This window comes from Periophthalmus magnuspinnatus, chromosome 8 (assembly GCF_009829125.3).
Source record: "Periophthalmus magnuspinnatus isolate fPerMag1 chromosome 8, fPerMag1.2.pri, whole genome shotgun sequence".
NCBI classification, from domain to species: Eukaryota; Metazoa; Chordata; class Actinopteri; order Gobiiformes; family Gobiidae; genus Periophthalmus; species Periophthalmus magnuspinnatus.
Genome location: NC_047133.1, coordinates 20,034,396 through 20,060,783, shown reverse-complemented (window position 1 = coordinate 20,060,783; position 26,388 = coordinate 20,034,396). Strand labels below are relative to the sequence as shown.

General features: G+C 41.1%; 1 protein-coding gene across 1 annotated transcript in view; it reads right to left on the bottom strand.

The window, feature by feature from the left end:
* Nucleotides 1-26,388, bottom strand: part of znf385c (zinc finger protein 385C) — a 242,703-nt gene that overhangs the window by 204,056 nt on the left and 12,259 nt on the right. The gene's annotated exons all lie outside the window — the stretch shown is intronic.

Sequence of the window (26,388 nt, the reverse complement as noted above, 5' to 3'; positions counted from 1 at the left end):
TGTTGGTTGTGCGGTCAGATCCAGTTGCCTATAAGTTAGTGGTACAATTCCAGCTCTAACAGATAAACGCTGTCGTAAAGTGCCTTGAAGGTAGAAAAGTGTTGTATAAAAATGTGACAAATGCGACCAATGCTTTTTATCGATGCTGCCATGTTTGTTTAAATGTAGTAATAGTTATTCTTTGTAGTGATTTACTGAACCTAATATGGATTTTTAAATACTGTAGTCTCATTTTGATCACCATTGGGGTCACCATAAAAATCTTTGGGGGAGCTATGGGGGGTGCATTGACCATTTTAGGGGAGGCTAGTGCCCCCTCGAGCCCCCCCTGCACCGCCCCTGCTCTTCTTCCTTTATATGACCTTCCTTTATATGGTTATACAAAGGTCAACATTATTTCTTGACCTTTATATAACCAGGATTGTCGTACTGAGATTTGGAGTTTTAGTGCATGTTGTAGTGGTGGGGGAAGCAGGAGCCCCATGGGAGTCGGAAGAAGCACTAACAACTGTGCCAGCATGCTGCCCACATGCCTTATGTTTTAGGAGAAGCTGCAAACTTTACAATACAATAGGGATGGGACAAGAGCTTGTGTCACATGATCTTGCGAGACAAAACTGCCACAAGATTGGAGAAAAAGGGGTTAAGTGTTGGTGAGATACATCTTTTAATGTTCCAAAAAGCAGAATTGGAATGGCAACAAAATATGAAATAAAATAAATCAAATCTTGTGAGGACAAAATTGAAAACTGGCAATCGCAAAAAATGATTTATTGGGAATTATGCATGAATGTCTTGCTTCATCCCTACAATACAATACTAGTGCCAGCTCCGGTTTTCGGTTTGATCTCTTGGACACTGTGCTTATGGGCAAGACACTTCACCCACTTAGCCAAAGCATGGATTGGATGTTGAGGGACAGGAAGTAGTTGAAGGGGCTACAGTTTCCTTAAATCTACTCCAGGGCTGTAGAGAATATATCCGCACATCAACACATACGCATCACTGCTATTATTTTTAGGTAGAAAAACAGCATTACACTCAACAGCCTCTTTCCTGGGATCCAGAATACACACTTCTTCTTCAATATTTTACGATGACATGAGTCTGGTCACTGAGTTCAGATGAGCATGATTGACAGGTGGATTAGCCAATCAGGGACATGTGTGGTCCGTAAAGATAAAACCAAACCTTTACTTTTAAGAAAAAAAGGAAGGAAATACATATCACAGGGGACTAAAACATTGCAGATTTCCATGGAATCAACACTGACTGTGTATATAAATGGACATAGCTAATCTGCTGGCCGGTGTGTTCCAAATAGGAAGTGAGCATGGGCGTGCTTTCAGTTCCATCGACTCTAGCTCTAAGTCACTTTCAATTGAAAAACTGTCACCCTTCTCTCTGTACCTGCTGCTGACAGGTCTTAAAATGTTCCTTTTTAACCTACTCTACATGACTCTGGTGTTTTTATTTAGCTATTTTGTCTGTTAATAGTTATGAACATCAAAAATTGCTCCCTATTGACAGCATTGCTAAGCGTCCGCTCCTTGCTAAACCAGCGGAGTTGGCAGGAAGGTGACGTCATCTTCAACAGCCTTGCTCCTGATTGGCTCTTCGGTTGCTATGATACTCGTAGTTGGAATTCCAAATATGAAACTCTGCTCCAAATTCACCCCTATAACTGCTAGTGTCGATGAGCTTCATTTGGTTGGAGCTGAACGCTACTCGGTCCACTTCTTTATACAGAAATGTTGTTTTGTTCAAAATGATGGTCAACCAATGAGCATGTGTCACTGAAGCAAACAAATATGACTAATAAGAATGCACTGCAAGCTTCATACATGAACAAACTGGTGCTAAATAGATTGAATAACATTATAAGATTCCCTGGTGGTCCACATGCCTCTGACGTAAAACGATATCTAAAGGCCTCTTGTCAAATTCTCAGTTCTAAATGGCTCTGGCGCGAATGTGTTGAAGGTGAGACTTGTTCAGCCACATGAAACCTGAGCTCCAGCCTTTGTACACACCAGCAGCAGGCACACTTTTAGCCAGCTGAAAATCCCTCACTATTCCTGTGTGATAACATGTACAGGTAAACACAAACAGCTCCAGAGAAATGGTTATACTCCAAGAAAAGTGGTGGATTGTTGCAGAGGTATTTTTCTACAGAAATGACCGAGACAATTTCCTTCAACCTGACAATGATTTTGAAGATTTATTTTTGCTCTGAAATGACAGCAATTAAAACCACAGGAGATGGCTGGTGCGGTTTTCTTTGAGTTTTCGAATGGAGGCGTTTTGTTCTGGGAGACAAACAGATTTCAGCGCCATGTTACATCAAATAAGGAAACATCTGTTATAATTTCACTTTGATAACATCAGAATTATAAACATTATTTTGTGGTTAAGGCTTTTGATTGGTAATTTGTATCTGTTTTGAGGTGCAAAAATATTCTCGTTACATGGATTTTACACCTTAGATTTGGCTTGATGCGATTCCGATCAATTATTATGTAACTTTTCCAGCCAGGGTTATGTCATCTGCTAGTCTCCATGGAGATTATACCACTTTGCCTGTATTGTGCAGGTGTTTTTATGACTCAAAAAGACAGTAAAAAACATACATTCTTACAGAGAGCCTGTCGCCCCTCCACAGATCTGACCCGTTATGTGATCTGGTAGCGTTACTGCTTGTTTACAATATGTTTAATGCCATTCTGTGAGATCATCCAGGTAAATCGATCTCCATAGAGACAATCAGGTGGTGGATCTTTAATTATTTTTATTTTGTGTGGGCCAGCGTTATATTAAACACAGTCTATTTAAACGGAAATTTCTGAAATATTTAAAGGTGCTATATTATGCAAAACTGATTCTTGTGAGTTTTAAACCATGTTATAATGTTGTTACTTCCTGTGTTTTGTTTCATTCACATGTTTGAGTAACACTTTATTATCAGTCTGTCTACATCTCCAAAGCTCAAAATGCTCTGTTCCACCGTGTGATGTCATGAAGTAGAAGTTTTCAAGTTAACAGCTCCTTTTACCTTTTGTTCAGTAGAGATTGGCAATTCCAGGGATGAAGTCATCCGAATGATTCTAGTGAAGGTGTGTGGAGTTTAAAAACACAGTGGAGCACTTCCTGTATTACCACATGATGACATCATAAAACATGTGTGAATGAAACAAACTTTAACTCCAGGTAGTGCTGGGCGATATGACGATACATATCGTGAGGATGATAGAAAAGTGTCTATCGTGCCATTTCTCTTCTATCATTTTTATCATTTCTAACCTAATTTTATCAATCATTACAGCAAATATATCATTAAATTACCTGCGATGATTATATTAGTGTTATCTTGTCACTATGCATACCCTAAGTTTATGTAAGTGAAAATAAAGAAGAATAAAAAAGATGCTGCTTTACGTTCTTTGATTCTCATGTGGGTTTGCAACATGCTTTACGTTACTTTACTGAGCGCTCAACGATGAACGCGCAAGAGGACTATTCCCACGCCTAAGGCCAACACAACAAACCTATCGATGAAAAAGAACACATAAGAATCCTAAAAATCTGAGCTAAATCAAGTTGTGGACCAGCAGGGACAAGTTGTGAAAAGAAAAACTATAACCAGCTGAAGATAAAGCAGTCTTTTGTATGAGAAAACATCCCAGCGCCATGAACAAATCATATGTGCCATTTTGAGTTACATTTGTAAAGGCTTCTGTATATGTAGTTGAGAAGGACAGGTTTTGAGATCTCCAAGTCCTTGACCCGAGGTACGTTATACCTAAATAACTGTATGATTTTGAAAAAAAAATGTGAAGGCTACTGCACCTCCACCAAAGCTGTTTTCATTTGATACATTTATACTGCTACACTAAAATGTATGTCTCTCATTTCTGACAGTTCAGTTAAATGTCACTTAAAAATAAAATTGGAGATAAGCAAGGAATTAAATTTTGTCAAATTTTTCAGAGAATAATCGCTATCGTACCGCATTAAATAATTAATACCGTGATATATGATTATTTTTCCATATCGCCAGCACTAACCCCAGGTCTGTTTGTGATGAGGACACATTATATAACAGATTAGATTCATTTGTTTTATTCACATTTTGTAAGAATACCATAATTATAGATTTACTTACAAATATACTTCATCAGGTATCCCAACTGGTCGGCCAAGAAAGACCAGAAAAACCCTGCTATAGTTTGGGTTGCCAAATTCTAAAGATAAATCAGTAATCAGTAGTGCGAGATACATCAACGTCCTGCTATGAAACATAAACGTGTATTATGGGCTAATGATGATTCAGTATTAAGGTTAGACATACAGTGTAGTGAAATTGAAAAAGTTGTGTTTTTTGGCGCCATCACTGAAAAGCAGAATCGCTGGAGGCTGAGAGCTTTGAAGAACTCTCTCCGTCACATCCACGACAGCAGGAGATACAACCAGGAAACTCAAATATAGGGCAAACAAACAGGTACTACACCCAACAGAGCCAAAATATCATTCATTTTTCAGGTTTCCAATAGAGTTGTATAGAGTTTTTCCAGAACAACAAACACATGCTCTATATTTTTTCTGGTGGGGGTCAACCTCATGAGATGTTATTGGTTTTCCTGGAAACTTTTACTGGAATGTTCCACAGTACGGCATTGGAACTGCTTGTTACCTTCGGAAACAAGCAGTCTCAACCTGCATATTTTTAAAGTAATAGGAAGGAATAGAAAAGTAACTGAATAAATGCAAGATGTACAGGTTTGGAACATTCCAGGCAAAACAATATATCGCCATTGAGATAAACAGCTGACCAGAGAAGTGACATAGTGCAGCTTTAAAGGGCCCATATTACACTGTTTTCTAATCTATGTTATAATGTTGTTTCCCTCACAAACAGACCTGGAGTTGTGTTTTGTTTCATTCACACAAACACACAAACCCAGCGTATTTAGGCTGAGTTCTTCTCTCAAATTGAAAATGCTCTGTTCCACCTTGTGATGTCATGTGGTAATACAGGAAGTGCTCCAGTGTGTGTTTAAACTCCATACACCTTATTCACTAGAATAATAGAGTTACTCAAACATGTGTGAATGAAATAAAACACAACTCCAGGTATGTTTTTGAGGGAACAACACAGCTCACAAGAGTTCATTTTGCATAAGACTGAGTTATTTGACTATAATTAACTTCTTCTGTGCAGATTGTTACGTAATATGTGTAACTTAATCTTTTGGCAGATTTTTTTTCCACTTAAAAATCCACTGACTCTTTAGTAGCCTGATTAGCATCACTTTACTAATCAAGCTAATTTCCACTTGGGACTGGATAGTGTCTGCAGAGGCCAGTTGCTCCAGTCCAATCAGAGCACAGCATCACTTCCTCATTGAAATTACACTGACGCAGACTCAGGACGATGATGACTTTCTGGTTTGTGTCCCAGTTTGGCTAAATCCAATTAAAACCAGCCTTTCATCTGAGCGCACTTCATTACAGGCGTAAACGCACGGCTCAGCCCACAGAGGCAGGGATTAGCCTAGCGACCGATTAGCTCACAGGAAATGTTATGCTCTCAGAAAGCACTGGAGTTCACAACAGAACCGGGTTTAAGTTGTCCATGGTGGATTAAGAGAATAGACCCTCCAGAGCAGAGGGCCACAAAGGGTTACAGCAGTGTATGAGGGAGAGAGTATAACTATTACATAACATGGACTATTGTGAGCTTTAAGACATGTTATAGAGCTGTTACCTGCTCAAAAACACACCTGGAGTTGTGTTTTGTTTCATTCACACACGTTTGAGTAGATCTGCATTAAAAGTCTGTCTATATCTCCAAATCTCAAAATGCTCTGTTCCACCTTGTGATGTCATGAAGTGGTAGTTTTCAAGTTAACAGCGCCGTTTACCTTTAGTTCAGTAGAGATTGATTGGCTGAAATGATCCAAATGATTCTAGTGAAGGTGTATGCAGTTTAAAAACACAATGAAGCACTTCCTGTATTGCCACATGACATCACAAGGTGGAACAGAGTGTTTTCTGTTCCACTCTGCCTTAATGTGCAGGGTTTGTGTGTTAAACATGTGTGAATGAAACAAAACACAACTCCAGGTCTATTTGTGATGAGGAAACCACATTATAACATAGATCAGAAAATAGCATAATATGGGTCCTTTAAAGGTGCACTATGTAACTTTTCTACCCGACTCCATAAAGATGTTATGACTTTGCCTGGAATGCTCCGCACTAAACATATTTATCCTGCATTTATTCAACTTCGGATGTTTTCGATACTAAAAAAAAATATATATATATATAGAAGATAGAAGATAGATAAGGTTAAAGAAGATAGATAAGGTTAATAAAGCCTTACTGTGGAACATAAGCAATGCAATGTGAAAATGGGGGTTGTGGTGGTAATGTACATCAGTCACAATTTCCAGCTGGCTGAGTGATGCTGATGAGGTCATCAAATCATGCAAGCAGCCTCTTTGACATAAACATAATGACACACTAGTGCAAAATATTGAAGGCAAGATAGACTAGTGTCTTGTCAAATGGCACAATCGCAATGGTTTTAAAATATGTTACACTCATAGACTGTGTAAAGAAGTGGACTAAGTGAGTGTGACGTCACCCATAGGTGTTCAGCTCCAGCCAAATGAAGCTCATCGAGGCTAGCGGTTATAGAGGCGAATTTGGAGCCAATTCCATATTTAGAATTCCGATCACGAGTATCATAGCAACCAAAGAGCCAATCCAGAGCGAGGCTGTTGAAGGTAAAACCGGGAGTGGGTACTTAGCAACCCTGTCGATCAAACCTTGGGGTAAAGAAGACATGTGATTTGTCTGTTATTAGTGTTCATATCTTGATTTGCAGACACAATTGAGAAATAAAAATACCAGGATCATGTAGATGTAGATTTGGAATGTGGTGGCTAGCAGGTTAGCTATGTCTGTTTATATATACAGTCTATGGTTACACTGTATAAAGTAGCGCCTGATGTATGGTCAGTCTATACAGCATGATAAGACATAGTAAAAATTCTAAGCTGTCAACTGAACAAAAAACACATAATACCAGATGGAGAGTGTTGAAACTGAGGTACAAATTGTATCATGAAACACTAAGCAAGCCCTGAGTAATAGTTGTGGGAGTATAGTAGCAATAGTAGTCATTTTGCTCATAGTATAAGTATAATCAATCCTTATTTTGTTCATATTCAAAGTTACTTCTATATTTTCTTTCACTTGCAATATTTTTGACAACCTTTCCCTGCTCTGCTGCACTGAATAGCAAAGGGTTCTTGAAAATGTTACGGAGACCCCGGGGCCAGTGAAAAGCAGTGCGTCTTGTACAAAGTGTCTGGAGTGTGTGATCGGATGTGATGGGTCAGAGGATTTCACAGGCATTTATGAATGTTTATTTTCGGCAGAGCCCGGGCTAAGCTAATCTCCGCTGTGCGCCCCAATGATAATACTGATTAAAAGCTAATTATACGCTACAGATTTGGCTTGTGGTGAAGAGGAGGCCGATTGGACACGGCTTGGACCCCGGCTGCAGTGCACGCCTCTGGGCTTCAGTGTTCGGGGGCAGATGTGGAAGTGACTGGAGAGCGCTGCTGCTACTGTTTAGACACGGAAACTGCCAAGTGAAGGGCTAAAGCAGACATTGGTTTGTTGAGATTTCTACCGACATCACAGCAAAACAGCATACGTAATCAACAATAATCCCTTATATTTGGAATACAAAGAACAGAATATTGCTCACAAAACGCTAAAAGTTACACAAGTGTTTTCAAATATATTTCAACCCCGTGCTCTTCAGATTTCAGTTAAAAACATTTTTCGACCATATTGGGCCAGGACTCTTTTATACCTGGAAGTCGTGTGATTTATTCAATCTAACCTTCTGAAAGTCGTGATGAGTGCATATAAACTCATCATGGTGAATAATTAAGATGCGCAGAATGCATAAAGTAAGTTAAGAATAATTTTGGACCATTGGAAACCGTTTAAAATCAACTGTGTAATTCAAAATGTTATTGATTGTGTTTAAATGTGTGCACTCTATGGGTCCTGTGTGCCGCTCTATGGGTCTTGTGTGCGCTCTGTGGGTCCTGTGTGCACTCTATGGGTCCTGTGTGCCGCTCTATGGGTCCTGTGTGCCGCTCTATGGGTCCTGTGTGCGCTCTGTGGGTCCTGTGTGCGCTCTGTGGGTCCTGTGTGCGCTCTATGGGTCCTGTGTGCCGCTCTATGGGTCCTGTGTGCGCTCTGTGGGTCCTGTGTGCGCTCTGTGGGTCCTGTGTGCGCTCTATGGGTCCTGTGTGCCACTCTATGGGTCCTCTGTGCCGCTCTATGGGTCCTGTGTGCGCTCTATGGGTCCTGTGTGCGCTCTATGGGTCCTGTGTGCGCTCTATGGTCCTGTGTGCACTCTATGGGTCCTGTGTGGCTTTATGGATCGTGTGTGCACTCTCTGGGTCCTGTGTGCGCTCTATACTCCACCCAGAGCCCTGAGTTCAGCTGACCAGGTCCTGCTGCTGTGTCCAAAGCAAGATTATGGAACAGCGCCCTCTGCCTGTCAGATCCTTTCAGTCTTTAACACAGTTTGAGACTAGACTGAAAATCCACCTCTTCTCCCTGGCATTTAATACTAAACAGGATATCTTGGTGTTTTGTTGTTCTTTCCCCATGTATCGTGTGATCTGTAAATTTATTTTTTGTTGACTTTTATGTGAAGTACTTTGGTTGTTTTAAATGTGCTATATAAATAAACTTGAATTGACAGTTATTATAAGGTGTTATCGTCTTTCTGTCTCGGGTTATTACAGCTGTCAAACCTCTTATAGCGCCCTGTCAGTTCCTGCTCTAATACCTCTTATAAATAGCTCATCATGCGACTAATTTATCTGTGTAGGATTGACTCTGACGTGCTCATCTCCATACGAACTGTCCACAGGCGACGGATGACCTTTGACCCTCCTCCCACACCCCCCTCTTCTCTTCCGTTGACACAGACAGGAGCAGGTTAATAGACAGATTCACCGATGGGACAGCAAATACACAGAGTCTCCTTCCCTGTGTTTTATTATATTCTCTGGGGGTGTCCTGATTCAAATGAACAAGCTCACCCCAGTGCTCCCAAAACAATATCTGAATAAGATTTGTTTCCAAACTGCCAGAGGGACGTCTCATAAAACCAAAATGTATGTCCAGGATATGTTTTTAAAGATGCTGTAGTGCATTTTTACTGTCTTAAAATCATTAAAACTAGTTCATTTTAAACAGTTTGCAGTGGCCCAATGTTATTCCTCACTTACCTTATGCATTCAGAACATCCTAATTTTTCACAGCAATGACTTCATAAGGGCTTTTCACAAATTTCAAAGGGTTAGACTGAATAAATCAGTATATATCTGGTATAAAACACCTCTGGCAGCCATTTTGTTCTTTTAACATGCCCCGATGAACGTCCAACATGGCCAAAACATGTTTTTTAAGTGTTGCCAAATTCTGTGTCTTTCTTTGTATGTGGAGTTTGCATGTTCTCCCTGTGTCTGGGTGGGTTTCACCTGTCCACTCCGGTTTCACTCATCAAAACGCAAGCTAAGGTAGTCCTGACCAAGCCTCGCAACAAGATCACAGAGAACAAAATGGATCTTTTAACCTGATTTTCACAACTTTCAGAGGAGAGTTTTTCCAGTCATTATAATACTAATGTTACATCTGCATTACTTCCTGGTTCATGGAAGATTAAAATGCTTTCAAATTAGATGCAGACATTACAGAATGGACTTATTTGGACCCAAGAGCTGCTTTTACATTCTGAGACATTGACTTTATTAATTAAAAGCGTGGGCTGGGGTCGAAATAGGTCAAATGGAAGATAGAGCTGTGGTAATTGTGTGAGTCAATGCATTAAAGAGAACATTCCTATGATTGTTTAAAAGAAATGTGATATTTGAAAATCTGCATTACATAAGCAGACATGATTTTTCTGATTTCTTATTATTTCAAAGCGTTTTATCTCAAAGCTTTATCCTGAGCACTGGTTCACAAGTGATTACCCCTTGGCCATGATCTAAATATACCGTGTTCTTATGTTAGCGTTACCTTGGTTGGCCTTATCTAAACAGTGTAGTAGTGCAGATCTGTGGCCTCAGCTGCTGTGAGTCTTGTCAGCGTTGGAGCGGGACATCTCTACACGCTCACCTCTGTGTCAAGGACAAGATCAAGTCACACCTGGTCACTCCATAATGTGCTGCGTTTAAGGACCTCGGGAGAAATGGGACTCTGGGATTTGTTTTTGAGTGCTGATGTATGACTGGAGGCATCCTGACAAGTGCAACCCCCCTCCTCTCTCTCTCTACCTCACTCGCTCTCCTCTATCCCTGTCCCTCTTTCTCTCCTCCACCTCTCTCTCTTTTCCCCCTTTCTCGCTAATCTCTCTCTCTTTTCACCCAGTCGTTCCCACTCTCTCTTTCTCTCCTCCCCCTCTCTCTTCTGTCTCATCCTCTCTCTTTCCACTCCATCTCTCTCCCTCTCTCCCACTTTCTCTTCTCTCTCTCCTTCTTTTTCTCTCCTCTTTACCCCCAGCTCTTTCTGCTCTCATCCCTGCCCCTCTCTGTTTCTGTCTCTCTCTTTCCATCCCCATCCCTCCACCTCTCTCAATTATCTCTCGCTTTCCAACCCATCTCCCCCCTCTCTCTGTCACCCTGCCCTCGCTTCCTCTTTCCTCTCTCTCTCATCCTGCCCCTCTGTTTCTCTCTTTCCACCTCATCCCTCTCTCTGTCCTCACTCTCTCTTGTTTTCCCCTACTCTCTGTCTTTCTCTTCTCTCTCTCCACTCTCTTTTTCTCTCCTCACTACAACCTCTCTCTTTCATCCCGTCCCCCTCTAACCCCCACCCTGCTGTTTCTCTCTCTTTCCACCCAACCTCTCTCCCTCTCTCTGTCTTTCTTTCTCTCACCTACTCTCCCTCTTTCTGTTCTTTCTGCCCTCTCTCTTTCTACTCTTTAGCCTCCATCTCTCAATTAGCTCTTTCTTTCCACTCCATCTCCCCCCCTCTCTCATCCCCGCCCCTCTCGCTCTTTCCACCCCATCCCCTTCTCTCTCTTTCTCTCTCTCCTCTTTCTTCCTCTCCTCAATCTCTCTTTCTCTCCTCTCTCTCTCACTCCTCTTTACCCCCTTGCTCTCTCATCTCTACCCCCTCTCTGTTTCTCTCTCTCTCTCTTTCAACCTCTCTCAATCATCTCTCTCCTTCCACCTTATCTCCTCCTCCTCTCTCTCTCAGCCCCGCCCCTCTCTCTGTCTCTCTCTCTTTCCACCCCCATCCCTCTCCATCTCTTTCTCTATGTCTTTCTCTCTCGTCTTTATTATTAGCGGCGGCTCGAGGCAGTGGACCGGAAAATTCCCATCGAGAAACAAACCCGGCATCTGCATATTACGTCCCCGTTCATCGTCTGCCTCGAAAGAATAAATTAATACATGAATAACAATGAAAATCAGCCCTGAGTACTTCTAAATGGCACTGAGAGACTGCGCAGTTTCGGTCACGCTCTCCGGGGGGAAGGAAGACGCATTTACATAAAACTTCGAAAAGCTAACATACCTTAAGTAAACAATAGAACTGGAGGCTGTGAAAGCTCCGACAGGCTTTGGACATACAGAGGTGAGGAGTACAATGTTTTTATGTAATAACTGGAGCGTTTAATTATGTAAACAGGAGGTGGTCAGGGCATGATGGAGGCACCGCAGTGTCTTACAGCTGGAATAATACACCAAATCATAATTAGCAGGTATATTTGAATGTGGAATTTGTAAATTGGAGGTTGCCAAGGCAGCAGCGGAGACGTGCTATGCAAACTCAAACTCATTATTGAAGAAAAATGTATTTTTTTTTGGGGGGGGGTCTTAAAGCAGACCTACTACGCTGTTTTCTGATCTATGTTATAATGTTGTTTCCTCATCACAAACAGACCTGGAGTTGTGTTTTGTTTCATTCACATGTTTAACACACAAACTGCAGATTTAGGATGAGTTCTTCTCTCAAACTGAAAACACTCAGTTCCACCTTGTGATGTCATGTCGTAATACAGGAAGTGCTCCACTGTGTTTTAAAAGTCCATGCATTTTCACTAGATTCATCAGGATAATTGTAGCTGTGGAATTGCCAATCTCTACTGACCTAAAGGTAAAAGGTAGATGCTAATTTGAAAACTACCACTTGATGACATCACAAGGTGGAACGGAGCATTTGGAGATTTGGAGATGTACACAGACTGATAATAAAGGGTTACTTAAACACAAACAAAACACAACTCCAGGTATGTTTTTGAGGAGGTAACAACATTATAACACGACTTGAAGCTCACCAGAGTCAAGTTCGTTTAATATAGGACCTTTAACCACGATATTTTAATAAGAAGTACAAAGATTGTTTATGTAATGCTGCTTCTTTTGCGAACATGTTGACCTTTGACCTTTGACCAGACTGGACAGTGATACAATGCCCACTGTAAGAGAATTGGTCAGAGAGGCCATAACCACAGAAAGCCAATCACTTTGTCTCCATTTTGCTCTATAGAAAAAGCTTAGCAACATTAAGTGAAGTGAATGGAAAAATGCACCAAAAACACATAAAACGCTCAGGAACAGATCAGTGCATTATTGTTATTGCGTAGACCATAACTTTTCAAAAAACACAAAGTTAGATGAAAATGATTTGAGCCTATTTACCAGTTTTAATCCACATTTTTATTTTAGTTTCAAAAATATCAGACTGACGAACAGTGATGCAATTTAACAAAGTGAAAGTAGTAAAGTACTATACCTCAGTACACATTTTACTTATCTGTGGATAGTGGGTACTTTTTATCTTTACTTCAGTACATTTGAGAGCAGATATCTGTACTTTCTACTGCACTTCATGTTTGAACAGGACTGAAAAGTGAAAGTATTTTTTATTATTGTCTGTGACCTGCTGAAAAGGCTGAAGGTTTATTTTTAACATGTTCATAATTTCAGCAAGTAAAAATATAAAAAATAAAAACATGTACAAAAGATGATTCATTCAAGTTTTAAGTACATTTTTTCATGTGATACTTTTATTTGAATTGTTGTTGTTTTTTTTACTTCATCTGTACTTAAGTAACAAAACTGACTACTTCTTCCATCACTGCTAAAGAAAAACAGTAATTCAGTAAAACAGCTTTAATTAGATTTAAAGGTTCTATATTACACAAATTTGTCTTGTGAGCTTTAAGTCATGTTATAATGTTGTTACCTCCTCAGAAACGTGTGTGTTAAACATGTGTGAATGAAACAAAACACAACTCCAGGTCTCTTAAGTCTGTAAATAGTGTAGATATTACAACAGTTCCCTTGTGTTTTCCTCAGAGACAGCACTAGAACGTGCCCTTGTCATCGCCATAGCAGCACATCTATTTGTGTGTGAGCCCTCCCCCTCTCCACATACTACCCCCTTCTCACCTCCTTTACATGTGTTTACCAGGGGCCACTACACAGCACTCTCCAGGGCCTGTGTTCAACATGTCGCCAAGTCTGTCACTAAAGCTCAACCCTGGGACATTCACAGGGAAACAAGTCATATCAGGCAGGGTCAAACACAAGAGCAACTGCAAAAGTGCAAAAGCATTGACCTTCTGTTTTCAAATGGGACTTTTTGGTATAAACAGTAGGGTTGTCAAAATGAAAAAAAGTCACATTCACAGGACAGAAATGAACCTTTTCTGAATATCTTTAGAACGATCTTGAGCTGTATTAGAAGACACATAGACTAGTATACGCCCATGGACCACTATGGAACCTACTGGATCACTGAGGGATTACACAGATATAAGGCCACATGGTAATAGAAAAGAAAGTACGAACATTTAATGATGAAAATCCCATTAAAGAGTGTTTTTAATCTTTATCAAAGTATCAGAATCGGTATTGAGTGTCGGGTCTATTCCATAGTATCGAAATCGAGTGTCTGAAATTTGAGTATCAGATGAGTCCGATCTGGCAGAGCTAAACGTGAGCGCAACATCCTGGCACTAGAGTGAGAAAAGCGCTGACCTCCTGTTTTCAAATGGGTCTTTTTAATATTGTCAGGGTCTCCAACCCAAGTGTGAGGTCTGGAACTTGTACTGTCGTCCCAATATCTCTTGGGCATGACTAACAGATGGATTTACCCGTTTGCGTCAAAACAAGCATGGCGGCGAGTAAAAAAAACAAAACAAAACAAAACACATAGACTATAAATAACAGAACGAAGTGAGTGTGACGTCACCCACAGCGTTCGGCTCCAGTCAAAATGAAGCTCATCCAGGCTAGCAGGTATAGCGGCGAATTTGAAGTCAAGTTTTATATTTGGAATTCCAACCGCAAGTACCATAGCAACCAAAGAGCCAATCTGGAGTGAGGCTGTTGAAGGTAACGCTCCTTCCCGCCCACATCACTGGTTTAGCAGAGAGAGGGCACTTAGCAACACTGTCAATCAAACTTGTTGGTAACGCTACCGGGAGCGATCTCAGGGAAAGAAGGTGCCTGATTTGTGTGTTAAAAAAGTTCATGTCTTGATTTATACAATAGCGGAATAAAAATATCAGGATCATGTAGAGCGAGTTAATACGAACATTTTAAAACCAAAATGACAAGTCTGAGAGTCGAGGGACATTCAATAGAAAGTTAATTGGAGCCAGAGTTGACAAAGCCGTAAGCGCGCCCATGCTCACCTCCTGTTTAGAACGCAGCTAGCGGGTTAGCTATGTCCATTTATATATACAGTCTATAGAAAAACCGTGGAAGAGGTATTTGGTTCTGAATCACGCAAAAATATTCACGATGTCTTTTGCGTTTGAGACAGACGTGCTGCAAATTGGGTTGAGATTGTTTGATTTACTTTATGTGATGTTAGGTTCTCTATGCTAAACTCCTGTCATGTTATTCATCCGTTCTCCTTATCAGTTAATGAATATAAAGTACACACGGTACAGATGGCAGCCAGTATCAGAGTCTAACGTCAGAGTTCACTTTAGGAGTAGGAGGCTGCGTCTGCTGAACTTTGCAAAGAGTAGACCGAGCAAACTTTCTGGGCCCATTCATCATGTGTCCATTAGCTCCCGCAGTAAATGACAGTGTTTGTGTACGGCTCCCACCTGCCTCTCTACTCCCCCAGGCTTCAGATGGATCCTTACAACATCCTATCCTTTCTTTTATGTCTTTAATGCCATCTCACCAGTTCTCCGGTTGCCATTCCACCAACTGCATATGGCCGGTAATAAGCCACTCTCTGTAGTAATTTTGACCTCCAAAAGGGGGCAGTAATGATGGGGTTAAAAGCACTGCAGACAGGAAGAAAGGCTTTCATGGGTTTTTAGAAGATGGGTTGCTGCATGGAAAAAAAACAACAAGAAGAACTTCAACACAAACCTGGACACTGCAAAATGGCTATGTTTTTTTTGGGTTTTTTTTTATATAGGTATGTTACCACAGCACAGTGGCTTAGTGATTAGCACTCTCACCTCACAGCAAGAAGGTTCCAGGTTTGACTTCCAACCATAGACTGTATAAAGAAGTGGAGTAAATGAGTCTTAGGTCATGCATAGCATTTGGCTCCAGTTAAATTAAAAGTTATAGGGGAGAATTTGAAGCCGAGTTCAGTATTTGGACAGAGAGCGACTTCGGGGAAAGAAGACACCTCGATTTGTCTGTTATTAATGGTTATATCTTGATTTACGGATGCAAAAGCGAAAAATAAAAATATAGATGATCACATAGAGCGGCTTCATGCGAACATTTTAAGATCAAAACGACAAGCCTGACAGCAGCAGTTACAGAGAGAGGGACGATGGATTTTCAATAGAAAGTGAGTTGGAGCCAGAGTTGATGGAGCCAGAAGCGTGTTCATGCTCACTTCTTACAAGGAACGCAGCAGCTAGCAGGTTAGAGATGTCCATTTATATATACAGTCTATGCGTCCATCTTTCTGTGTGTCTTTCTGTGTGGTGTTTCCATGTTCTTCCCATGTCTGGATGGGTTTCCTCCGGTTTTCCACCATTAACGTAAAATATACACCATAGGTCAAATCCTCCGGCTAAGGCTGTCCTGACCAAGACAACCTCAAGATCTGGAGATGGGTCCCACTGCTCCTGACAGGCTCCTCAGTCGCATTGAAGGGTGGGTCAAATGCAGAGGACAAATGATCCTAGGAGGACAACCCTAATTTCCTGATGTAATGACAGTGTCTTCTCTAATTCCCAGTGTTATTCAAGTATCAATTTTACTACACCAAAAGAAATGAAACAGGCAAATGATGACACTTTTAATCTAACAGTGTACGCTGACACTGGGGATGAGGTGGGTTAAGTGTCTTGCCCCAGGACACAACAACAGGATTCATCTGTGAGACCAACGATGTTTAGGTTGACAGCGGGATTCGAACTGCAAACCTTCTGATCAGTGGACAGATACTCGACCAACTAAGCTACTGTCACTTTTTTTTTTTTTGCCAGAAGATTTTTTTTTTTTTTTTACATGCCAGATGCCCTTCCAGAAACACACACGCCACAGATAAAATTGATTTACTAGATACAATAATATTCAGTTTTCATGTGTAACTGGCAAATCATGAATCATCACAAACATATGGCGCTCCTCTAAGAACCGTTTTCCGAATAAACAAAAATGCAGCCGGAGATGTGAAAGTCGTGACTATATCTCGAAATCGGAAATGGAGGAATATCTCTTCTGTCAGGTAGAAAACGCAAATATAAGACTCAAATGTTCAGTGACCATAAACTGTCACTCCGAGAGGGAAGTAAAAATGTGAGACTGCTATGGAAACGGATTTGCATACATCCAGTTCATGGGCATTCAAATCCAACAACTAACATATTTACTCAGTGACAAACTCGTATCCGTGCTGAATTATGCATCAGAACATTTGTTATTACATTTCTACTAACAGGGCCGTCAACAGAAATGTGGGGGCCCGGGACAAGATGCCTCACATGGGCCCCCCTCTGATATAAATTAATAGGGAGAGTTAGGCCTGTCAGGAAAAATACTATATCGATTTATTGTTTAATGTATGTTAGATGGAATAATACTTTTTGGGGGTCAATATATATCATGGGTACTTTTTTTTTTGTACTACTGGGATATTTTTGTTATTTTTCTGTACTACGATGAGATTTGAACTGTAGAAGTTTGAACTATGAACTTCTATGACACATTAAAGACAAACTTGTTACTTAAGTGTTGTATTCAGCTGTTTATTTATTTATTTATTTATTTTTTAGCCACACTGTACATTTAGAATACTTTTTGGGGGTTAATTCACATTTATGTTATAGTTTAAATATTATCATTTGTCATCTATATTTACCTGAGCAATATATCTTCCAAATTTGTTATTATTTTTGATCCAGTTTGGGGCCCCTTAGACCTCGGGGGCCCAGGACAACAGACCCCTTTGTCCCCCCCGCTGTCGACACCCCTGGCTGCTGCACAAAATTTTGGCTTTTCAACTGCCTTAGAATTCAACTGGAAGGGAAAAAACTACAAAACCAACAGATTGTTAAACCAAAAAATTGAAATTTGAATGTTGTTTTGAATCAGTTTTGCAGGTCTGGTTTCAGTCTGCGCTCAAATGTTAATGCTCTCTGACATGTTTCAAATGTGTGGACTGAATCAGGAATTAAACACAACAGAGAAACAAATCTAACCCCAGGATTTCTGCACATGGCAACCCTCCTCTATCATATCTCTAACGCAGCAGCAGAACCACACGCCTCCTCAACCTCTCCTCTTCACCACCACCAGCGTGTATGCTCGAAGTGAGATAGAGAGAGAAGGAGAAGGGAAGAGAGAGGAGTGACAGATATAGAAAAACAGAGAGGAGAGAGAAGAATAGAGATGATGATGAGGGGAAGAAATTAGTATTAGGAGAGAGAGAATGTAAGAAAAAGAGGAGAGAGAGGGGGTGAACCATGAAGAGATAGAGAAGAGAGAGATTGAAGGAGGAAAGAGAAAGGATGATAGAAAAAAGTGTAGATGGGTAAATGTCAGAGAAAAGAGAGAGAGAGAAAGAGTCTGAAAGAATCTGGACTAGAACAACAGCCTATGTGTCCAGAACCAATTGAGTATAATATGACAAAGATAAATAAATCATATAATAATAATAATAATAATAATAATAATAATAATAATAATAATAATAATAATAATAATAATAATAGAGCTTTTCCAGACACCCAAAATTGCTTTACAATTCCATGCATTATTCTGTCACACACTCTCGCTCACTACTCACCATTCACCCACTATTATAGCCACAGCTGCCTTGGGACAGACTGGTGAAAGTGTGGCTGCCAAATGGACAGTTTTTTGCTACTAGCGCCCCCCTGTGGCACCTGATATTCCCTGCAGTCTCCCATCCAAGCACCAACCAGTCCCGGCTTTGCTCAGCTTCCGAGATGTGCCGAGATGAGGTTTGGCTGGATCACTATTTTCTCTCAGAGTGAACAATCCCAGTTTTCAATTTGATTTGATTTTTCCTTATTAAAAGCAAATAAATATGGCTTTCAAAATTCATTTCCGGAATGATACTCGCCAGTAACTCCAGTAGCTCCAGACCACATGCTTTTCCTGTAGACGTCTCCTTTAAAAGAGCCAAGCTGATCACTGACGATTAAACACGGCTGAATCTTGATCTTGATTAAAGTGTGGTTAATTGCACAGTCTTCCAATCAAGTGCACGTCCAACTTTATTTGAAACAGGATTACAATAAGAAACAGACAGAAGGGAGAGAAGGCAGGTTAAGTCAGGAGCCAGACTGACAAAACAATATAAAAATGGCATTGGCATTTGCTGGAGTGTAGAATTGTATTTTGCAGGTCATGTTATGTGTTGGGCCAATGTGGTCAGATAAGACGAAATAGTTGTGTCCATTTTGAGGAGAGCGCTCGGACTGGAGTAAACACAGACAGAGCGACCCTGCTCCTCGCTCCACTGAGCCCCACGCAATGACCTTTTCCCTCGGACTCAACCACTGTCAGAGAGCGGGGGAGGGGGGAGGATGGGGAGAAATGGGGAGAGAAGAGGTGGGGAGGTGAGGAGAGAGAAGACAGAGAGAAAAAGGAGAGAGAGGAGGTAGGGGTGAGGATGAGGATGGGGAGAGAGAGGAGGTGGAGAGGATGAGGAGAGACAGGGGAGGGAGAGGAAGTGGGGGTGAGGATGAGGATGGGGAGAGAGAGGAGGTGGGGAGGATGAGGATGAGGAGAGACATGGGGGAAAGAGGAGGTGGGGGGGTTAAGAGGTGAGGACAGAGAGAAAGAAGAGAGAGGAGGTAGGAGGGTGAGGATGAGGAGAGACAGGGGAGAGAGAGGAGGTAGGGGTGAGGAGAGAGAAGACAGAGAAAAAGGAGAGAGAAGAGGTACGGGAAGGTGAGAAGAAAGAAGACAGTAAGAGAGGTGGTAGGGTGGGGGTTAAGAGGTGAAGACAGAGAGGACAGAGAGAGAAAGGAGAGAAGAGGTGGGGGTGAGACAGGGGAGAGAGAGGGTAGGTAGGGTGAAGGGTAAAAGGTGAGGACAGAGAGAGAAAGGAGAGAGAGGAGGTGTGGGGTAGAGGATGAGGGGAGGCAGGGGAGAGAGGAGGCGGGGGGCGGGTAGAGAGGGGGAGAGAGGAATGGGGGTAAAGAGGGAGAGAGAGAGATAAGGGAGTGAGGAGGGAGAGGAGGTAAAGGGGGGTAATTAGAGGAGAAGGAAAGAGAGAGAGTGACAGATACAGAAAAATAGAGATGTGAAAAGGTAGGAGGGAGAGGGAAAGAGGGAGATGAGTAAGTGACCAAAAGAGTGAAAGAGAGATGAGAGGAAGACTTTATTATTAGGAGAGAGAGAACGTAAGAAAAAGAGGGGAATGGTGGGGAGGTGATGAAAAATAAGGAGAGAGGAAAAGAGGAGAGACAAAAGGGAGGGAGAGAAAGAGAAAGAAATGGGAAAGGAGGTGCAGGGTAGAGGAAGAAGGGAGATGGGGGGAGAAGGGAGATAAATAGAGAGAAGAGAAAAAGGGAAAATGGATAGGTGAGAAAGGAAGGATAGAAAGAGGAAAAAAGGAGATGAACAAATGGCAGAAAGAGAGATGAGAGAGAGAAATTATTTGGAAAGAGAGAGAATGTGAGAAAAAGACGTGTTTATACATAAAGAGGAGCAACAGAAAAATGGGGAGATGAGAAAGGTAGGAGAAAGAGAAGAGAGAGAGAGGGGGAAAAGGGAGATGAATAAGTCAAAAAGTAAAAGAGAGATGAGGAGAGAGAGAATGACAGAAAAAGAGGAGAAAGGGAGAAATGGCAAATAATAAAAACAACAGGAGAGTTGCTAATAAAGAGATATAGAAAAGAGATGGCTGAGAGAGAAAAGAGAGAAAGGGTGATGGAGAAGGTGAGTGAGAGAGAGAGGAAAAGGTGAGAGGCAGACAGAAGAAAAGGAATTGATGAAAGAGTATTTGTAAGAGACAGGGTGAAGTGCAGGGCAAAGAGGTGCAGGGAGCGTCAACCAAGTTCAACACTCGGAAGTGACACTTTAACAGAGCTGTTTGTGGAATGTGGCTCCTGCTTCACCTACAACTGCTCCCAGAGACTGTCCCAGGCACGAAAACCACTAAACAGGATCATTAACTTGACTTTTAACTTTTACAGTTATAAAAAGTACTTCAAATACTAGACCTGTCATGATAATTACTGTATCAACTTATAATTCATCATATTAAACTCAGAACAATATTTTTGGGGGGTCAGTATTTATCATGTGTACATTTGTTTACTACAAATCTTTGGTTATTTTTTGGCTATATGACGATATTTAAGCCGCAAAAGGTTGAATAAATCACTTCTATGACTTCTATGAGTACTTAAGTGTTTCATTTAGCTGTTTATTTAATGCAGCTCATAATTTTTTAATAATATTGTGGATTTAGAATAGTTTTTGTAGTTTGAATCTGCTCTTTTGTCTCGTTTTTTATGTCAGTGGCATAAATTTGTTTCAATATTATCGTTTATCGTCTATATTTACTTCAGCAAGATATCGAACTTAAAAAAAAATGTAATAAAAACGGATGTAATCAGGTCCGCGGACAGAAATTTGGGGGCCAGTGGCAAGAAGCCTCGCATGGGCCCCGCTCTAATATCAATAGAGGGGAAGAGGGTCCAGTTCTGGGCACTTAAGACCGTGGGGCCCGGGACAACAGACCCCTTTTCCCCCCTTCTGTCGACGAAACTGCATATATGGTAATAATCATTTGAATATGGACTTAAATTGAAGTATGATTTACACTATGTAATTTTAGCTAAATGTGTCATTTCTTTGCCTGAAATGATCCTCAGTATGGCATTAAACTGGTCTATCTCCATGAAGACAACCAGATCTAAGTTCCAGCTCAGATCTGTGCAGAGGTGAACATACACACAGCAGAAATACATGTTTTTAGGAGGGTTTTTTTTTTGTTTTTTTTGTTTTGGGTTTTTTGTAATAAAACACCTGTAATTGAATAACTGCAGTTTAATGCCATAGTTTGGGACATTCCAGGCAAAGCGATAACATCTCCATGGACGCAAGCAGGTGAGGAACCAGACAAAATCGCAATGCCGCTTAAGCATAACCGATGATGCTTATGTCGAGAGCGGGATTCGAACCGGCAACCTTCAGATCGGTGGAAAAACAGTCGACTAACTGAACTACTGTTGAAATATTTGTGATTTTTGAAGTGAATTTTCAGACTAGTTGTAACAAAAGCCAGGAAACAAAATGAATTATTCAGTTCTGTGTGGTTTAAGTTGCATTTTTATTACTATTTTTTTAGCCTCAATAATGAGTTAGATAACGATATGGACTTACGATTTCATGCTAATTAAATCACAGCTAATTTTACATACAAACATATTCTAAACACCACACAGAGGACACATATGCACACGCCTCCAGTGGGGTCTAAAAGGGGAAAATGTCAAAGTAGCAGAAAAATCCCACACAGATGCACTGAAGCATCGGTGCAGAAAATCCTCGCCTTTAATCCAATTACTCACACTTTATTAAAACCGCGGCAGAGACGAGAGAGACAGGAGAGACAGGAGGCGTTACACAAGCAACCGTGAACCGCTCCAAATACAGGCAAATGAGGATCCTAAAAATACACACAAATATGAGAGGTGATTAGAACTGCAGGAGGAAATGGTGCTAATACTGGAGCTCAAAGTACTGCTAAATACGGGAAAAAATGTGAAATGAAAGATTAATCGCAAGCAAATCGAAAGTGAAATTTGCATGAGCGCATATAGCGAATCACAAAAGCTCATATTAGTTTGTCTGTTCATATTTTAGTGTTTTCAGTTTAAAATGTGAACTTTCCAAATAGCGTTCGGCTCTAGAGAAATGAAGCTCCTCGAGGCTAGCAGTTATAGCGGGGAATTTGGAGCTGCGAGTATCATAGCAACCAAAGAGCCAATCCGGAGCGAGGCTGTTGAAGGTAACGCCCCTTACCGACCGCACCCCTGGTTTAGAAGGGAGCGGGGGCTTAGCAACGCTGTCAATCAAACCTTTTGCTAATGCTAATGGGAGCAACCTTTAGGGAGAAAAAAACGCACATGATTTGTCTGTTATTAATGTTCATATCTTGATTTACGGACACAATAGTGAAATAAAAACACCAGGATCAATTAGAGCGGGTGTAAACGAACATTTGTAAGACCAAAATGACGAGTCTGACAGTAGTTACAGAATGAGAGGTGACGCTTTTTCAATAGAAAGTGAATTGGAGCCAGAGTCGATGAATATTTGGACTATAGCGGCTAGCAGGTTAGCTTTGTGCGTTTATATATATACAGTCTATGGCTCAGCGCTAATGATAACAAAACATTTTTATAAACAGGCAGAGTGAAATCAAGCCATATTTTGAAAAGCATAGAACAAAAATCCACATTCATTTTATTGCACAAATTTAAAACTGTACTATGTAACTTTTCTAGTGGAGCGTCTGCCACCCGCTCGTCTCCATGGAGATGTTATTGCTTTGCTAAAAATGTTCTACAGTATGGCATTTAGCTTAGCGTAAGTAAAAGCTAGTGGTGTCATCAGGCCAAAATACAGGTCAGATCTGTGGAGAGGCAACTCTACTCAACAATGCATGTTTTTAAAGGTATTTTAGAGCAATAAAAACATCTGTAATTAAATAAAATAAAAAAGGGGAGAACATTTCTGGCAAAACAATCATATCTCCATGGACACAAGCAGGTGGTGTATACTGTATGCCACCAGAAAGGTTACATAATGAATCTTTAGCCCACATTCACTTCAAATTGAGACAATACACTCATTTGTTATGGCGGTGTAACCCATGCAGGCTCATCAACAGAAATTTGGAGGCCCGGGGCAAGAAGCCTCACATGGGCCCCCCTCCCACATAAATTAAAAGGGTCCAATTCTGAGGCCTAGGACAACAGACCCCCTTTTTGTCCCCCCCTGGCGACTCCCCTGAACCCCTGTAACCATCAGTGTTCAGACCACAGTGTACAGATAATTATAATCCCAGATATTTTTCTAAACATCTCACCAAGAAGAACAAAACAGGCAGCTAAATATACCAAACCCTGACATCCAAAAGGCTGCGCATCCAAAGCAAAAAATCTGTATCTGTATCTTTTTGAAACCAGATAATTACATGTGGAGTTTGTAGCCCAACCACTGACACCTAAACACGTCAATAATAAACATGGATTTATGTGCTCAGGCCTGATGAATCACTCTGCTCTTGTGTCACATGGTTCACTGAATTCTTCCATCTTATTCAACTAATAACACCACCAACTGAACCCAATTCTATGATTTTTTAGTGTTTATTTTTGGTTAACAGAAGCTTAATGTACAAGGATTGTTACTGTTATGACATAGTGCACTGTTGCTGTGTCGCTGGGCAAGACACTGAACCAGTCTTGTCTATGTGGACGTCATGATTCTTACTATGAAGAATTACTCTGGATCAATAGTAACTTGAATGGTAGTGGTCATGGTCACATTTTTATATAGTGCTTTTCCACCTTCAAGCCACTCAAAGAGCTTTATATCAAGGTAACACTCACACATTCACACACCAGAGTACACAGACACTGGGGGTGAGGTGGGTTAAGTGTTTTGCCCAAGGACACAACAACAGCATTCGTCTGTGTGAGCTGGAATCGAACCGCTAACCTTCAGATCAGTGGACTCTACCGACTGAGCAACTATCACCTCTACTGCTGCCCACTTGAACTATTTCTATTAGTGCAGGCATGCCCAAACTGTGGCCCAGGGGCCAAATCCGGCCCTCAGGCCAATTTTTCTTGGCCCTCAAGTTTCCAGGTGGAGTGGCCCATATTACCTTAAACAGTACTTTTTACTGTACAAAGTTTACTGTACAAATCTGAAAATCTACTTCAACAAGCCCATTTCAAATATTTCATGTGTCCCATTGAGGATGTGAGCATGAATAAAGGTCTAGTAGTTCAGTCTAACTTGTAATAATCACGCAGATTTGAAGTATTCACTGTATTGATACTGTATTAGCAGTAGTCATGGCAGTAGTAGTAGTAGTTGTTGTAGTTCTGATACTTGTAGTCATAGTAACAGATTTATCAGTGTATATTAACCTCCACTGACCTTAGACAGATTACGTACGGTTATACCTCTCTCGCTCTCATTCTGTCTCCATTTCTCTGGCTCTCTCCCGCTCTCTCTCTCTCCTCTGTCTCTCTGTCTGTCTCTCTGTTTCTCTCCCTGCTCTCTTTTTCTCTCTCTCTCCCTCACTCTTTCTTCTCTTCTCAAGGTGATTTCTTATAGTGCAGTCTTCAGTCAGCGGTGAGAGGCTGTGGTTCTCTCTCTCTCTGTCTCCCTCTCTCTCTTTGTCTTGCTCTCTGTTTCTTCCTCTCTCTATATCTCCCTCTGTCTTTGTCTCTCTCTTTCTCTCGCTCCCTCTCTCTTTCCTCTCTTCTCAAGGTGATTTCTTATAGTGCAGTCTTCAGTCAGCGGTGAGAGGCTGTGGTTCTCTCTCTCTGCATTCTCTCTCTCTCTCTTTGTCTCTCTTTCTGCTGTCTCTTTCTCTCTCTCCCTCTCTCTCTTTCTCTTCTCAAGGTGATTTCTCACAGTGCAGTCTTCAGTCAGCGGTGAGAGGCTGTGGTTCTATAAACAGGAGTGTGGGCCTGGCTGAGTGCTCGTCCTTGGCCAGAATGAACCGTGGCGTTAATTAAAAGAGATTAGGACTTCTTTATACCTCCAGACTGAATCCTTATGTGGTCAGGACAAGAGGAGGAAGTCAAAGTGTCTTGCTCCTGATAACAGTTTTATCTGCACTGCTTTTGTACAATTTCCATTCACCATTTTCTATTCAGCGCGATCAATATTTGTGCAGTATCCAATAGACCGGGGCGAGACAGTTAATGTTCCCTGGAGGGCTATAACGCAGCTTACAGAGATATGTAATACACACCGGAACAGACGACTAAAGGAAATGGTGACTGTTATGAATTTAAAATGGGCTTTTCAAACCACCTGCAAAAGAACAGCAGTTTACCTTGTTTAAAGGTCTCATATTACGCAAAACTGAGTCTTAAGAGCTCTGTTAGAATGTCATCTCCTCAAAAACAGACCTGGAGTTGTGTTTTGTTTCATTCACACATGTCTGAGTAACACTTTATTATTTAGCCTCTTTAACACTGGCACAGCTGGGGCCGCCTTGTCGTGATTCCGTGTTGCGGCTCGCTGACGTCACCCAAATATAACTCGTGTTTTCTTAATAAAAACAATCGGAGGTGTATTTGAATGATGTGCATAATTACAATGCCGATCTCAGAGATTCACACAAAGACGTTAAGTAATTCCAAGTCTGTGGCGCTGTGAGACGAAGCCAAAGCTAAAGCTAGCATAAACGCAAAACTACCTCTGTTTATCGTCAGCTTTTTCTGCATTTACGTCACTTCTCTGCGACTCTACACAGTGTTTTAATCTCTCTTTATGTAACGTAGTGGGTTTGGCTCATGTTAGATGCATTATGGAAATCTGGAATGTCAGATTTTTGATCTTGACGCAAGTGCTGTGCATCCATAAACAGGAAACAGCTGGCCAGCTTTGTTTTTCAAAGCATATCGGCTCAACATGAGTTGCCATCACTGGAAGTACGGCAGTTTATCACAAGATCAAGTCTGCGTTTGGTGAAAAATTATTATTTATTTTATGTTTATATCTGATTTCTCAGTCTTGATGAAGATCATTTATCCAAGAGCTGTCCATTTTACAAGGCTGGCACCGGATGTTTTGTCACACACACTGCTCCATGGACTGTGTGGTG